Raw genomic sequence first — 17,612 nt, 5'->3', positions numbered from 1 at the left:
ACTATCTAAAATGAAAAAAAAAATAGTAATATAAATTGAAAATTTATCTAAATAATATACATTTCTTATATTTATTTATAAAAAATATAATTAAGCTTTTTATTTTATTTAAATTATCTTTTTTCATATAGTTATTTGACTGAAATTTTTTAAGTTTTAAAAAACCGTAATGTTATTCAACTCAATAATTCGATTGTAAAATTATTTTACAAAAATATCACAAATTATTATTAATTATTATCGTTATTATTATTAAGTACAATCTTTATCTCATTCATATTTAAATAATTAAATATATGTCAGTTATTATGGATTTTAAAAAAATTAGCAAGATGTTCATTAATTAAACTATAATATCGAAGAAAAAAATAATAATAATTAAATAATTATCGTAAAATATATAAGCCAAATAAAAATTATAATTTTTTTTCGATAATTATTTTCATTACTTTTATTTTATCATCATATTAAACGCCCCTTTTTTTTTTTATTTACATATATCTTTTTCGAAAAAATTCATAGTAATAATTTAATCTTTATAACTTGTTGGGTAATAATTTTTTCTTTTTGCTTAAACAATTATTAAAATTCTCAGGTGATTAACACAGTTGTAATAAAAATTTAAAAATTTTATTTTAATATTTTTACTAATAAATATTACAAATATTCATTGACTGAAAAAATAATAAAATCCACAAGATATCCTTGACACTTTCACAAGCTAAGTTAATGAAAAAAAAAAAATATACAATAAATTAATAATATTTATGTATTATGTAAAAATCGATAATTATAAAAAATCGATTATTGTTATAAAACTAATAAATAATCTGTATAATATTTAACAAAATTTATTGAAGCTATTGAAAAATAAAAAATACACAATAGTTATTAAAATTTTGTTTTATTTATTTCTAATAAAATTAATATTCCAACTTGTTTATATTTATTGAAAAAAATTTTAATAATCTCTGAGGATATTATTGATAAATCCTGTATAAAAAAATGTTTTTGTAAAAATTAAAACTTGAGGTTCATTTGGTAAATAAACTGATGCAATTCCATTTATTTCCCAATGCCAAACAATAGCACTTCCAGCATCGCCCTGAAAAATTAATTATTAATTAAAATATTATAATAATTATGAATAATAATTGAAAAAAATTATTACCAAAGTAAATTCATCATTTTCAAATTCAGTTTTCAAACAACTTTGAGCTCCATGAACTGTGTACATAGAAAAATGTTTAGCACAAAGAGCTAAACCAAGTGGTCTTACAAAAACACGTTTAAGTATTCTAAAATTGGTATTCATTTGACGAATATCTCCTTCAAGACTTGTCACAGTCATCACTGAATTAAGAGGAGTTCGAAAATTACTTTGAACATTCATTTTCATAAATTTATTTGGAAATATAATTGTTTTTTCAAGACGTAATATTGCAATATCATTTTTCCAAAATTCATCAGGCATGTAATTTTTATGGAATATGACAAATTGAACATCATATAATTCACCATCTCCATTGTTTACTCCTATATTATTTACTCCTATTCGAACTTGTAAATTACCAGCAACAACAGTATATTCTATATTTTCCAATACAACACATGAGGCTGCTGTTAAAATATGTTTTTCACTTATTATACTTCCAGTGCAAAATCTGTGGTTTTTAAATTCCAAAATTGCATTACTATTTGCTCTGAATGAACGTGAAATTACACTACCACCTAAAATTTTATTTGGCAATTTTGCATTTATATCTGTTGAATAAATTGTATTTTTAATTTGAAAATTATTAGTACATTATATCAATTATTTTACTCACTATAAATATAAATCAAAAATATTATTATTAATCGCTTCATCATGATGAGACACAACTATTTTCAAGAACAAAAATTTATCAAATAAAATGTAGAAAAAAAAAAAAATTTATAATGCTTCTATTAAAGTGATAATAAACATGTAAAAAAAATTTTAAAAAATCGAAGTAACATGTCATAAATTATGATAAGAAACCATAAATAAAAAATTAAAATTTTAGATAAAAATTAATTTTTTTTTTTAATTTTATTAAATTAAATTTTAAAACACGTGTAGGTAGTTTTTTATATTTTTTAACGTAAATAATAATAATTTTAATTTGTTTATACATTTTTTTTTTTATTTAATAAAAATATATATAATGTTATTTGTTAATGATTCTATGTGGACATGAATGGAGTACTTAACTGAACTAAAATCTTCACAAGAAACAGGTTCACCCACAATAAATTCCATATCTAAAAATTGATCATTGAAAGTTTGCAATAATTTTGCAAATTTAAAATACATACACACATCTATAAATAAAAATTATATTTATTAATTACGTAATATTTAATTACCAAAAAAAAAAAATAAGTCAATACAAATAAAAAATTTATTAAAAGATTTTTAAAAATTAAAATAAAAATTATTTATTTTCTAATTCTATCTAATAATTATTATTAATAATATAAATGATAATTTTAATGTATATAAATTGCTTTTAAATAATCATAGATGTTTTTTTTTTCGAAAAAAAAAAAAAGCAAAAATAGAAACTCATGAAAATGTTTATGATAATGACACTTGAGCAATTGACTGAGATCAGGGGTAATTGTATGTTCGATATCTATATTTATTTATATCCACATAGCTATTATAATATGCATTTATATAAAACACCAAGTGTATCTCAAAATACAACGGTAAATCAACAAGCCAACATTATAAGTGAACCAGCTGGTCACGCTTTTTTGTCCATCAAGAAAATTTACTTTCATGCTCATGTATATATAGTGTTAAGATAAAAGTTTAATCATTATTTATTTTTATCATCATCTTCTTTAACTTGAATTTACATCACATTATATATACCTCATCATCATACTCCTCCGTCTACTCTTCCTCTTCCTCCTCCTCCTCTTTTTCCACCTTCAACCACACACACACATATAAACTGTACTTATTTTCTTCTATGCAATAAAAATAGATTTAAAAATATATATTGTTCAACTATATACTTATATATGCATAAATACATATCTCAACAATATTCAACATCAATCATCAAGATGATTATTATTTATAAATATTTATTTTTTTAATTAATTCAAAACAAAAAAATTTAACAATAAATTAAAAAAAAAAAAAAAAATTATTAATATATTTTTTTTTTGTTTATAAATTAATAATTAATTATTATTTTATTAAATTAATTATTATTTATTATTAATTAACTATTATTATAAATAATTTAATTTTAATTATTTAACTTTTATATTTATTATTATTTGAAAGAAAAAAAAAAAAAAAAGTAACAGATTATGTTTCATATTGCCCTGAAGATTTAAAAAGGGGTAGACATTATACCTGGGCCCCCTATTATATTATATTTCAGACATGATGAAGGACCTTGAACAGGGATCAGTCCCCTCTAGGCCCAATGGGCCCCTCTTTCGTTCCCCTCATCTATATATTTCTCAAAATAAAAGACCAACACAACCTGCAACGGGTGACCAGTGATTTTTTTTTCAAATTCTCCCTTACCCTTCCCGCCTCGACCCCTCGCTAGTTGTTTCGCTCGTTCTCTCTCTCTCTCTATCTTGTTGAGGTAAGTCCTCGAAACACACAGATATATATTACCAGTTGCAATAAAAATAGGGGGGATATTTTTATGTGTTGGTGTATGTATATATTTATCTCACTCTATCATTGTGACTATTCTTGGTAGTGTTGTTTCGATGTAGCGAGATGATAAAGAGAGAGACAAATGAAAAAATAAAAAATACGAAAAATTCGAGAAGGGGAAGATGGTGCGGCTGCTGCAACTCTGAAACTGAGAGTCGCGCATTGGAACTCAAACTATCCGCACAATAAATTTTTTTTTTTTTTTTTTTTTTTATTTTTAATTTACAATATTTTCATTCATAAAATATTGTATTATTTTTTGTGATTATATTTATAGTGAAGTTTATAAATTACTAATTTTTATTTTTAAATTTTTTGGAGTATTGTTTGTGTTGCAGTCATTATTTAATTTGTTTTTGTGAAATTTTTTTAATTACGATAAAATATATTTATACTGTGTCAATTTATAAATAATTATTTTATTCATTATAATATCAAGGATAATTATTTATGATGATAATTAAGGTATGTTTTGTTTATTTTTTTTTCATTTATAAATTCAAGTTTGTTTTAGTTTTATTGGAGCATTGATGATTTTATTTTTTTTTCTCAATTTAATCGGGGCTTTTCTAATAAATAAATAAATAAATTTTGTATTTTTAAATATAATTTTTATTATTTTTTATAATTAAAGGAATAGTTTTTTTTTTTTTATTTAGTAGGATATAGCCAAGTTTTTATGATAATCAAAATGACATCACGATGCTGTTATGGTTTTAAAAATAAACTTGAAATTTAGTTGATAACAAATAACAAAATAACAAAATACATAAACTGGTTTTTTAAAAAAAAAAAAAATTCGATAAAAAATTCGATTAAAATCAATTGTAGAAATGAAAATATCAAGTAAATAAATTTTTCGATTTTTTGTTCATATATAGAATTTAAATTGTTCATGACATAGTTGTATTATTTTTTTGTGTAGGCGATTTAGAAATTTAAATATAATATGTGCATCTTTTTATGAATAATATTTAAAATATATGTCAAACCTTCATGATAAATTAAAAATCATTAATGTTATGAATTTTTTAAAAATAATATTTTCATTTATTTATCCATTATGGTGTATTAAAAAAAATAAAACACACACATCATTTGTCTCTGTTATACATTATCAAAAATAGCATATTTCAATGTCAAAAAATACTGACAAGATATATTATATATGTCTCATAAATAACTCATGAAAAATAAACTATTTTCTATATTCTATTTTAAATTTATCAACTTTCATTGTTATCTATTTATTATCAATTATCATTTTTTTTTATTCAACAAATATGGTCATCTTTAAGCTCATTAAAAACAACAAAGAATAACATTTAAAAAAATGGTTGAATATATAATTATTATAAACAATTCTATTTGTTATTTAGTTTGTTAATTAATTTTGTTTTAAATTTAAAATATTGAATGCCAAGATGTTGATGGATTGGAGCTAAAGATACAGAGAAATTAAATAGATAAAAATCAAACTTCAGGATATAATTGACACGTGTGTTAGCTTGTTGTTATTTTTATAATTATTATTAAAAATAATCATTGAACTGGAATAATGTTTTCGAGTGACAGAATTGACTTTCTTGAAATTACTATTTGACATATCCAAGTGGGCTGGTGGTATAACATGCAGGCCACCTATTTATGTTCAATGTCTGAATCATTGTTCGCTTTCTATGCACGCCCATACATTAACTACTTGGTTAAAACGATAAAATTTTATGTTATATATATATCAATATGATTATTCTTATCGATTATTTAAAATTACAATATTATTTTCAAATTATTTTAAATCTTTTATTCAATAATATTTTTATTTCTATTCAGTATGGGATTAATCGAGAAAGAAAATTTTTTTATTTTATAAAAATAATTGTTTAAAAAATTTTAAATTATTAATTAATTTTAAAGTTATATCTTCTTTTAAATATAAAACAAAAATATTTCAATTTTATGATTTTTTGTAGCCTGATAAACCAATCAAATCAAATTAATTTTAATATAATTTTTTTAATTTTATAATTTTTCATTTGTCTAAATTTAACCATGTTATTTCCGTATTTTTTATAATTAATATAAAAATATAAATAATAATTTTCTTTTAATTATATACATTGAAAAAATAAATTATCCATAAAATTATTATTTACGAGATATTTTAATTGATGTGGTTATATTTAATTTTCACCACAAGTTTGTACTCAGAAATTTAATATGTCTTTTTACCTTACAAAAATTAGATTTATCTATTTATTTAAATAACAATAAAGCTAAATTAATTCCTTGGCAATTAGCGTACAGAAAAATAGTGATGCCACGATAGACGAGAGAACTCGAGACGAGACGAGAGAGAGGTGACGAGAGTTTGAGAGACAATAAATTTCGAGACGAGAGACGAATTTTCTCTCGTCGCGAGAGACGAGACGAGACGAGACGAGACGAGACGAGACACCAATGTCGATATGCGAGAGAAAAGTCGAGAGATAAATATAATAATAATTTTAGTTCATGTTTTTATTTTTTTTGATTTTTATATATTTTCAATCTACTTATGATAATATATTTCTGATCCGTTTTATATTACTTTATTTTATTTTTGGTTCGGATTTACGGTAGACGCTTTGGAAAATTTTTTAATCATTATAATAATTTTCGGCAGAATAACAACAATTGATTATATTATGTTTTATTCATTTTACTTTGAAAAAATTTTTTGGTTTAGCGATAATGACGATGATTTCCATTCTATTCTTGGCGGCATGCAGAACAGGGTTTCGGAATAATACATAAGGCGAAGAAAGTGAACAAAAATTTAACGATTAAAAAAACTCGGTCCACTTGGACTTTAATTGGCAGGACATTCGAAAATAACGTTTTGATACTGTTTGTATGGAGACTTAGTTTTAGTCGAACCTTGAGACTTTGCTGGATAAATAAAATTATTATTCAATTAAAAATTACACTAATAAATATTTATAAAAATTTTTTTTATTTTTAATTTGTATTGTTTATTTTGCTTTAAATAATAAAAAATATATTTTTTTAAATCAAATTATTTAAATATAAATGAAAAAGGTCAAAAAGTAGTTGGAATTTTTTTTTTTTTTTTTTTTCACATTTTATGGTGTGTCTATATATATAAAAATAACTAACTGATTTCTTGAAACCATTTGGCATGGCACTTTCATCTTTTTACAAAAAGATGCCGGCATCTTTCATTGCTTCCAAGTTTCATACAAAATACATTATTATATTTATATTTTACTACGACAAAATTACTTAAAAAAAAATATCGTAACACTAATTTTAATTTTCAAATTAATCAATCTGAAATTAAATCAAAAATAATCATAACGAATATTTATTTTTAACATTTATAAATAGCATCATTTTTTTTATTTTTAAATTTCATTCAATAAAATTTAAATACTTGATTTTTTTTTCGTAAATTTTCATGTATTTAAAACCTGTTTTTTGTTGGGCATTTATGCAATAGAATTAGCCTATTTTTATTTCCCGCGGAAAAGGGAATCTTCGTGACCTATATTTTTAAATAATGACATAAATTTAAATTCCCTTTTTTTATACGCCTTTAAATACGTGGTTTTATTATTTTTTTTTTTTATCACGATGAACGTCTCATGGGAGTTTGAACATCAATTTCCCGTGCAGAAATATTTTTCAAGTGGTCACGTTTTTGCTTTCACCTCTTCTTTTCTTGCACATTTAACACCGTCTTCGTGTTCATGCAATAAATATTTATTTACCCAGGAAGTATATGATCATATTTTTTTGATAAAATATAATATAAAATTAAAATTTCTTAATTTAGTTATTTTTAATTTAATCAATAATGATTTTATGTGGGAGTTAAAATTTTTGCCACCTTTTTTTTATGTAACCTTTTTAAACGTAGACAATTCACGGCCATTTGCGCAATTTATTAACTCATACTGTGCATTTTTATTTGTAAAAAAATAATAATAAAAAAATAGTTAACAACATATTATAATGTACACAAATGTTTTGCATTTTTTTACATGAGTTTGTTGTTGATCAAACTTGATGATGTGATCATATGACACAAGGCTCATTCAAGGCTAAAAAAATTTTTCTAATTTTTTTTTTCATTTACTCAAGATATTTATGAATTTTCATCATGTAAATTTTGTAATTTAAAAATAATAAAACATTTAATTTATTATTTTTTTATTTTAAAATATATATATTATTGTGCAATGAGTTTTTTTTTTTTTTTATAAATCGTTGGGTCATTACTCTCGAATCAAATAAATAATCACGCACTCTATCTAGCTTTACCATTTTTGGATAATAAAAACCTGGATGATTCTACATTTGTCAACATTTTAAATCGTCACACATTTACGCATTTTATATATTTTTTTTATTTCTCGACCTCGCATTCTGTTTCAAACCGATAATTTTATATAATTATAAATCAAACCACAAAAAAGATATAAAAAAATTAATAAATAAAATTTATAATTCTATTATATTAGTAATTTATTAGCTAGAGTTTTTTTTTTAAATATCGTTTAGTTTGTTTGAGTATTTAATCTTACACTTGATCAAAGAACGTGAGTTTATGTATAAGATAAATAATTTTAAATGGTTTGTTTAGTCAACCCCAATAAAGCGTATGGAATTATTACACTGTTGAAAAGTAGATGAGGTTTTCTATTTTAAATAAAAATCTAGTGTTTGAATAATAATATTTTATTACATCTGGATAATAAAACCAACTCTTTTTTATTTTTTTCAAATGAAAATTTAACCACGTTGAAATTAATTCATCTTGTTTTAGTTTATAATAATTTCTTTAAATAATAATGACTGAATTAATTTTGCAATAATGACTAGTCGAAAAATATTTCGATGTAGAAAAATATTTCGATGTAGAAAAATATTTCGATGACGAAATTCGAGTAAAAAATAACTTTACAAAAGAAAAGAAACATTTTAATATAAAATAAATTAAAAAATATATTTATTTTTTTCATATAATTTACTGTCAAGCTTCAAAAATCATTTAAATTATTTTAAAAAAATATATATAACAATAGAAATACTTGGCAATTAACAATACCATGTTATAAAAATTTTAACTGTTATTTTAACGTTGGTATATACTTCAACGTTGAACTGGTTTTTAGACCATTTATCCATACATGGAAAAAACAGCATTGATGCTTGAACAAAATGAAATGACTCGTTTTTAAAATATCAAAAAAAAAAAAAAAAAAAACGTAGGAGTTTCCGGACTTATAGTCTCAAAAAAATCAATCAAATATTTAATCATAATTTTAAATGAAAATTTAAAGCTAAAAATAATATTCAACAAAAATATAAATATATAAAATTAAAATATATTGCCAATTATCTAAATAAAATTTATAAAAAAAAAAATTTTTTAAATACTTTTAATAATTTTTAATAATTAATTTTCTTATTTTTAATTATGGCAATGTATTTTTTTCAATAACTTACATATTTTTTCTTTTGATGTATTTATTTATTTAATTTTTTTCTTTAAAATGTATGTGTGTTTGTTAATAACGCCTTCGTAATATATATACGCCTTTTATTTTCTGTTTAATGGGCCTTACATTGAGGTCCCCCCATTTATTTTTGTAGCAATGTTGTTAGACTGACTGACTTGGAAAAAATATCCCACTTGATGTATTGAACATTGAAGAATTTTTTATTTATTTTTTTTATTTATTTAATGTGGGACTCAGTCCCGAAATTGTCCCTTCGATCACCATATTCGGTTACAATGATTTTTAAAAATTTAATAAATACAGAGACCTAATTTTCTTTTTTTTTTTTAAAAAAATTCATGGCTCATTTAATTTTTTGGGCATCAACAAAAAATCTTGATACTTTTTTTTAAAATTATTATTGTTGTAATTTCATGATTCCTATTTTGTTTATTTTTATTACTGTTTATTGTTTTTTAAATTATCAATTTATGATGTTTTTTATTAAAAACCAAGGTTGATGGAGAGTTGACTCTTTGTCTGATGATTGCCGCCCTCTTTTTATTTTATAATTTTTTTTTTAAATAAAGATGTGATGTAACTACTTGTCGATCATATAAACACTTGGTATTTACCATATCCTTCACATTGCTGATTCTTTTTTTTTTTTTTTTTTTGCATGAAGAAAACACATTGCTTGGGAATTTTTCCGGATAACTGGAAATTTTTAATTGATTTATTAGCATCAGTGTTGTGATAAATATGTTTTTTATTTTTATTTTGTTGTTGAGATAGCTGGGTTATTATTGAGCAATAATTAGCTGTGAAATTTTCAATGAATTATTTATGTGCAAAATTCACAATGGAAATATTTTTATATACAAGATGAGCAGATAAATATAATTATGGTTTTAACGGATCGCTTAATTCGGTTTCATTGATTTTTAATGATAATTATAATGCAATTTTAATTTAAATTTAAATTTTATTTTGTAAAAATTATGACAAAATAATTAAATTCACGGGAGATAAATTATTACAAATATTAATTGTGCTTAATTATTTCAATTAATTAATCAATAAATTATTTTAATGTTTTCGTTTTGCTTTGAAGATACAGAGTACATTTCATGTCAAATAATTTTGTTATATTTTCATTTACTCCGTAGTAAACTGTACACTGAATACGATAACTTTAATATCTAAAAATAAAAATTATTTATTATTAATTAATAATTAATAGTTTTTTAAATGTAAAATAAAATTTAATAATAAAAAAAAATACTTACAGTTGTCAATGATTCTCGAGATGGTTCAAATATTTTTCCACATTTAAAAATAAATGGTTTTGATGTTCTCATCATTGAAATTATCATCAATCGTTTTGTCTTGATATGAAACCTTGTCCAATCAACATTGTAAATTGTATCATTAAGACGTTCAAACTAAAATCAAAAAATTATCATTCAAAACAATAAGAAATATAAATAAAAACATTTAATAAAATATTTACCTCAGTTTTAAGTAGGGCTTTCATGGTACAAACGAGACAATTCGAAATATAATATCGGTCTCGCTCGTTCGATCTCTCGATTTTAACTTTCTCTAAATTTTAAGATTTAGGTCTCGGTCTCGGTCTCGGTCTAGTCTCGTACTCGCAAGTCTCTGTCTCGCTTTTATACTATATTTATTCGTCAAGTAAAGTAAAAAGTGATTGAATAATACCATGTATATCAAATTCGTTAAAATAAAACAACTAATATTGTATTACTATTTTTTAAATTATAAAATATAAAATATTGCAATAAATATTAGTTATATTGGCAATAAATTGATTATTAATTTTATTAATAAATTGTTAATCATACAAATTATGACGAAATATTTTTTATACGACATTTGTTTTATTTTCATTTATTAAATTCATAAAAAAATTTGATGTTTTCTTCAACGTGACTGCAAGAGGAACTGAACAATAAAAGGATGAAGCATCAAAATTAATTGTGTAAATAAATGTAGACATAATCTTTCTGTTTTCAAGAAAAATAAAAGCATAAACAAACTGTTCAAATTGAATCTTGAAATTTAAAATCGTTAAATTAACGGAGATTCTTGAATATAATTTTTCTTTTTTCTTTTACTTCATCGATATGTATTTTTCAAAGAGTAAATCATTTGCTTTTAACATCAAATACAAAAAATATCAGTTATTAAAATATAATTGCGTAACTTAAATCTTTACAATTTTCATTGATACATAATTTGTAAATATCTTGTGACTCTTCAGTGCTTGCAGTGTCTTAAACAGGAATATAACATTCTTTTTTCAATATGATTCGATACGGTAAGAAAAAAAAAATATATTATTTAAAATTTTCAGTCTTGAGATGAATTTTCAAGATACTGGTCTCGTCTCAATATCGTTTATTGATTCAAGGCTTCGGTCTAAAATTCATCTCAAATAAAACTTTAATAAATAAGCCTCAGTTTTAAGTTCGTGTGATGTTAAACAAATTATTGAAATTTGTATAATAAAACCCAGCATCACCATAAGATAAGAAAAAAATTCTGGAGTAAAAAATTCAGTTTTTGATACTAAATAAGCATATATACAAATATTTACAACACTTTTTGCATACTGAATAAATATTAGTATTGAAAAAACCCGACAAATATTTTCTGTCAAATGAACAATTTCTAAATGGTACCTAATAAATTCTACAATTACTTTTTTTTCGATTATTATTTTATCATTTCGATCGAATTTATCCAAGTTACAATAATCATTTCGAATTATTTTAATCATAATTTGATACCTGCATTTGAGTATTGCCACTTGTGCACGAATTGCCATCATCATAACGACAAAAAGTGAATAAAAACTCATACTAAGCATAACTAGATTAGACACCAAAAAAGCATGACAAATAAATAACAATTTGTAAAAAATTGGATTTGATATATCACAAGGAAAACCAATACTATACATTGGTTTAGGTGAATGAGTAGAATTAATTCTTTCCAACAAGTACATCAACAAAGCAATTGACGCATAAATTGTGTAAATCAATGTGATTATCCTGAAATTTATAAAGAAAAAAAACAAGTCTTTCAATTATAAATATTTAATTATTATAATTTTTAATTAAATTATAAAATTCTCACTTGGAACGATGTTTGTATTTGTTTCGAATGATTTCTTCATCATGATTTTTTGTTGCAAATACTCCAGTGTTAATAATTGTCTCAGTTTTAATAATGAAATTTTGATAGTACAAAATATTTAAACATTCAACACAACTAACAAGTCCACCAATGCCAAGTGTCAAGTGCTCAATAATTGTTGTGTTTGTGAAAAATATTGCAACCAATTGTGACAGTCCGAATAAAAATTTCATTGCAATTACAATTGTACAATAAATTTTGTATAATTTTAATTTCCAATAAATGCTTGTTTGTGGTCTCCAAGCACCAAATAGTTGGAGAATTATCAGAGTCACATGAGGATACATTATTTGTTCAAAAAGACTTTATAATTTTAACATGTTGAGTGTACAATACTACAACGTTAATGACTATCATTTTTTTGTTTCCTAAAGCATTGTGATTCAATAATATTTTCAAGGAAGTAGTATCGATAATTGACCAAATAAATAACGTATTTTAATTCCAATTTTATTATCAGTTAACATGACAACTACTAATTATAATTCAAATGATTTTTTTTTTGTATATGGGCAACAACAACAGAAATACCAAATTTGATGATAAACATAATTATTGCCATCTAAAATTCAGCATACGACTTTTTGATTTGAAAAAAAAAAAACATTTCAAGTTACAATAATTTTTTCTCGTTCTAAAATAAAATCAATAAACTACTTAGTTATTTTTATGTTTATATACATATAAGATTTTTTCTATCCAAAGAACTTGAATAATTTTGTTAAATTTTTATTTACTCCGTAGTAAACTGTACACCGAATACGATAGTTAAAAAATTAAAAATTAAAATATCTAAAAAATTAAAATTTTGTTGTAGAGGTAGTTTGGTTATTATTAAGCAATAATGACCCTGGTGGAAATATTACTCCGGCATTACTCCAGCATTTCTCCGTTTTTGGCCCATTTCCGGAGAAATTACTCTGGCATGAGGTTGATGGCAGAGAAATTATTTCGGCATGAGGTTGATGGCGGAAAAATTATTCCGGCATAAAAGTAGTGGCGGACATTAATCTCATGCCGGAATAATTTCTCCGCCATCAACCTCGTGCTGGAGTAATTTCTCGCGAAATGGGCCAAAAACGGAGTAACGCCGGAGAAAGCCGGAGTAATGGCGGAGAAATATTTCTACCAGGGGAGCTGTGAAATTTTAAATGAATTATTTATGTGCAAAATTCACAATGGAAATATTTTTATATACAAGATGAGCAGATAAATATAATTATGGTTTTAACGGATCGCTTAATTCGGTTTCATTGATTTTTAATGATAATTATAATGCAATTTTAATTAAAGTTTTTATTTTATTTTGTAAAAATTATGACAAAATAATTAAATTCACGGGAGATAAATTATTACAAATATTAATTGTGCTTAATTATTTCAATTAATTAATCAATAAATTATTTAAATGTTTTCGTTTTGCTTTGAAGACACAGAGTACAAGTACTTCATGTCAAATAATTTTGTTATATTTTTATTTACTCCGTAGTAAACTGTACACTGAATACGATAACTTTAATATCTAAAAAATAAAAATTATTTATTATTAATTAATAATTAATAGTTTTTTAAATGTAAAATAAAATTGAATGATAAAAAAAAATACTTACAGTTGTCAATGATTCTCGAGATGGTTCAAATATTTTTCCACATTTAAAAATAAATGGTTTTGATGTTCTCATCATTGAAATTATCATCAATCGTTTTGTCTTGATATGAAACCTTGTCCAATCAACATTGTAAATTGTATCATTAAGACGTTCAAACTAGAAAGAAAAAATTATCATAAAAAACAATAAGAAATATAGATAAAAACATTTAATAAAATATTTACCCGAATTTTAAGTTCGTGTGATGTTAAACAAATTATTGAAATTTGAATAACAAAACCAATCACAACAATAATATAAGTAAAAAATTCTTGACTAAAAAACTCTGCTCTTGATACCAAATATGCATGACTACAAATATTAACAACACTATCAGCATATTGTATAAATACTAATGTTGAAAAAATTTTAAAAATTTTTTCTGCGAGTTTAATTATTTCTAGATAATACTTTGTAAATTTAACAATTAATTTTTTCTCATTATGCTCTTTATCTTGCTCGTTGTAGATTTTTAAGCTATTAAACATAATTTCTTTTATCATATTCTGATATCTGTATTTTAGTATTTCCACTTGTGCACAAATTGTCATTACCATCACAATATAAAGAGCATAAAAACACAAAGAAATCATTACCAAATTTGACACCACTGCAACGTGGAAAATTAATAGTACCTTGTAAATAAATGGATTCCATATTTCATAGGAAACACCAATACTAAATATTGGTACAGGTAAACGAGCAGAGTTTATTTTTTCACAAAAGTACAAAAACACAGCAAAAGAGCTGTACGTTGTATAAATAATTACAATTAACCTGTAAAATTATTTTTAATGATTAAAAAAAATATTTTATAAAATAATAAAAATTAAATACTTATCAAACTCTTACCTTGAAATACGTTTAAATTTGCTTTTAATTTTTTCTTCACTATGATTTCTCGTTGTAAACACTCCACTATTAGCAATTTTTTCATATTTTATTATCAAATTTTGATGTTTTAATATTTTTAAACACTGAGAAAATGCTGCAAATGTACCTATTCCGTTTGTCAAGTCTAAAATACTTCTTCTTTTTGTAAATAAAACAGCTGCAAATTGTGACACGACAAATAAAAATTGCATGACAGTAATAATTATACGATAAATTTCGTATAATTTTAATTTACAACAGCTTTTTGTTTGAGGTCTCCAAGCTCCAAATAATTTTAAAATTATTATAGTAACACGAGGATACATCATATCAATATCAATATCACAAACTAAATATCACTTTTTTTTTTATATTTACAAATTTTTTTTTTTACCTCACGCATTGTATTTTTTGATTACATTGACATTTTAGTTAAGTATTAATCATTTTTAAGCTAATATTCATGATTGAACAAATAAATAATCTACGTAAATATCAAATATTAATATTTTGGATTAAATTCTAGTTGAAAGTCCTGAGTTTCGTAAAAAACAAACAGTAAAAAAAAACATTAAGGAAATTTGAAAACAAAATGTAATTAAACATTTATGATTTTGTATTTCTTTTCGTCTTTTTATGATAAAATATTTAATCAACCCCATTATTAAGTCTTATTTAATCTATAAAAATTTCTAACTTATCAATAACTAATCGCTTTGTTGAACTCGAGTTCAATGACTGCATATTTTTTCGAGTCAATAACTTCCAAGTCTAATTTAAATAAAAAATTCAAACATTATCAATAAGTAATTATATTTTTTTGGTAAATAAATATCTTTAAATTTAGGGAACATTATTAACTCAAAACTTGAATAACATTTTTGTATAATTTTTTACAGTCATTGTATGAATTTCAAATTGAAAAAATAAATAATAATAATTTAGGAAAAAATTATGGCTATTTAAAAGCAGTTGTTTGATAATAATTTTTTATATTTTTTTTAATAAATAATTTATAAAGAAAATAAAGAACAAATTAATATATTTTTTGAGTTAATTTCTATAATATTTTGACACAAATTAAATACGTCAAATGTATAAATATAATATAATTTGAAAAAAAAATAATTATTGTTTTTATAGTGGAAGAAAATTATAACATGGACATGAGGATTTTTATTTCGATAAAAATACAAATGGTAAAATATCAGTATGACTTGTTTCAAATTTAAAAAAAAAAAAAAAATAGAAAAAATTATTTTTAGAACACAAGAAAAATATCATTTAAACAAAAATAATTTTATTATTACTCAATTACTCATTTCGTATAAATAAAAACAAAGAAATTGAAAAAAAAATATTAAAAATAATTGAAAATATTTATAAAGGAATTTATTATTTATTTTTTTCTTTACAAATTATCATTATTATTATCATTATTTTTCTTATTTATTTTCATCTATTTATCTTTAAACAAACTCTTAAAACTCATTAAAATTATTTGTCAAAAACAAAATATATCCAAAGAATTTGAAAAAAAAAAATATTTTTTATTGCTCAACTCCTGCAAATTACAATTCTCATGTTTTGTCTATACATTCTGTATTTTCCCCATTAATATAATTTTTTTTTTAAATGATCGAATAAGGATACAACATTTGTTCAAAAAGACTTTATAATTTTAACATGTTGAGTGTACAATACTGCAACGTTGATGACTATTATTTTCCTTTTTCCTGAAGCCTTGTTATTCAATAATATTTTCGGGAAAGTAGCCCTACCAAATTTAATAATAAACATAATTATTGCTATCTAAAATTGGACGTACGACTTTTTTATTTAAAAAAAAACATTACACGTTACAATAATTTTTTCTCTTCCTAAAATTAAACGAATAAGCTACAAAACGATCGGTTATTTTTATATTGATCAAATGTTTATTTTATAATGTTCATATAAAATTTTTCTATCCAAACAATCTAATAATTTTGTTATATTTTCATTTACTCCGTAGTAAACTGTACACTGAATACGATAACTTTAATATCTAAAAAATAAAAATTATTTATTATTAATTAATAATTAATAGTTTTTTAAATGTAAAATAAAATTTAATAATAAAAAAAAATACTTACAGTTGTCAATGATTCTCGAGATGGTTCAAATATTTTTCCACATTTAAAAATAAATGGTTTTGATGTTCTCATCATTGAAATTATCATCAATCGTTTTGTCTTGATATGAAACCTTGTCCAATCAACATTGTAAATTGTATCATTAAGACGTTCAAACTAAAAATAAAAAATTATCATAAAAAACAATAAGAAATATAAATAAAAACATTTAATAAAATATTTACCCGAATTTTAAGTTCGTGTGATGTTAAACAAATTATTGAAATTTGAATAACAAAACCAATCACAACAATAATATAAGTAAAAAATTCTTGACTTAAAAATTCTGCTTTCGATACCAAATATGCATGACTACAAATATTAACAACACTATCAGCATATTGTATGAATACTAAAGTTGAAAAAATTTTTAATATCTTTTTTGCTAGCTCAATTATTTTTAAATAATACTTTGTAAATTTAACCATCAATTGTTTTTCATCATTTTCTTTATCCTGTTGATTGT

The 17,612-nt window shown here is 22.4% G+C and overlaps 1 protein-coding gene across 1 annotated transcript in view; it reads left to right on the top strand.

Annotated features, from left to right (window-relative positions):
* Positions 1-3,868: 3,868 nt before the first annotated feature.
* LOC122851764 (KN motif and ankyrin repeat domain-containing protein 2) overlaps positions 3,869-17,612 on the top strand; it is a 29,289-nt gene continuing 15,545 nt past the window's right edge. Inside the window, exon 1 of the mRNA XM_044151218.1 lies at positions 3,869-4,183. The gene's annotated coding sequence lies outside the window, so the exon portion shown is untranslated. The remainder of the gene's footprint in view (positions 4,184-17,612) is intronic.

Source organism: Aphidius gifuensis, linkage group LG3, assembly GCF_014905175.1.
Source record: "Aphidius gifuensis isolate YNYX2018 linkage group LG3, ASM1490517v1, whole genome shotgun sequence".
NCBI classification, from domain to species: domain Eukaryota; kingdom Metazoa; phylum Arthropoda; class Insecta; order Hymenoptera; family Braconidae; genus Aphidius; species Aphidius gifuensis.
Note: the sequence above shows the minus strand (reverse complement) of the source record. Positions and strands in the feature narration are given on the sequence as shown.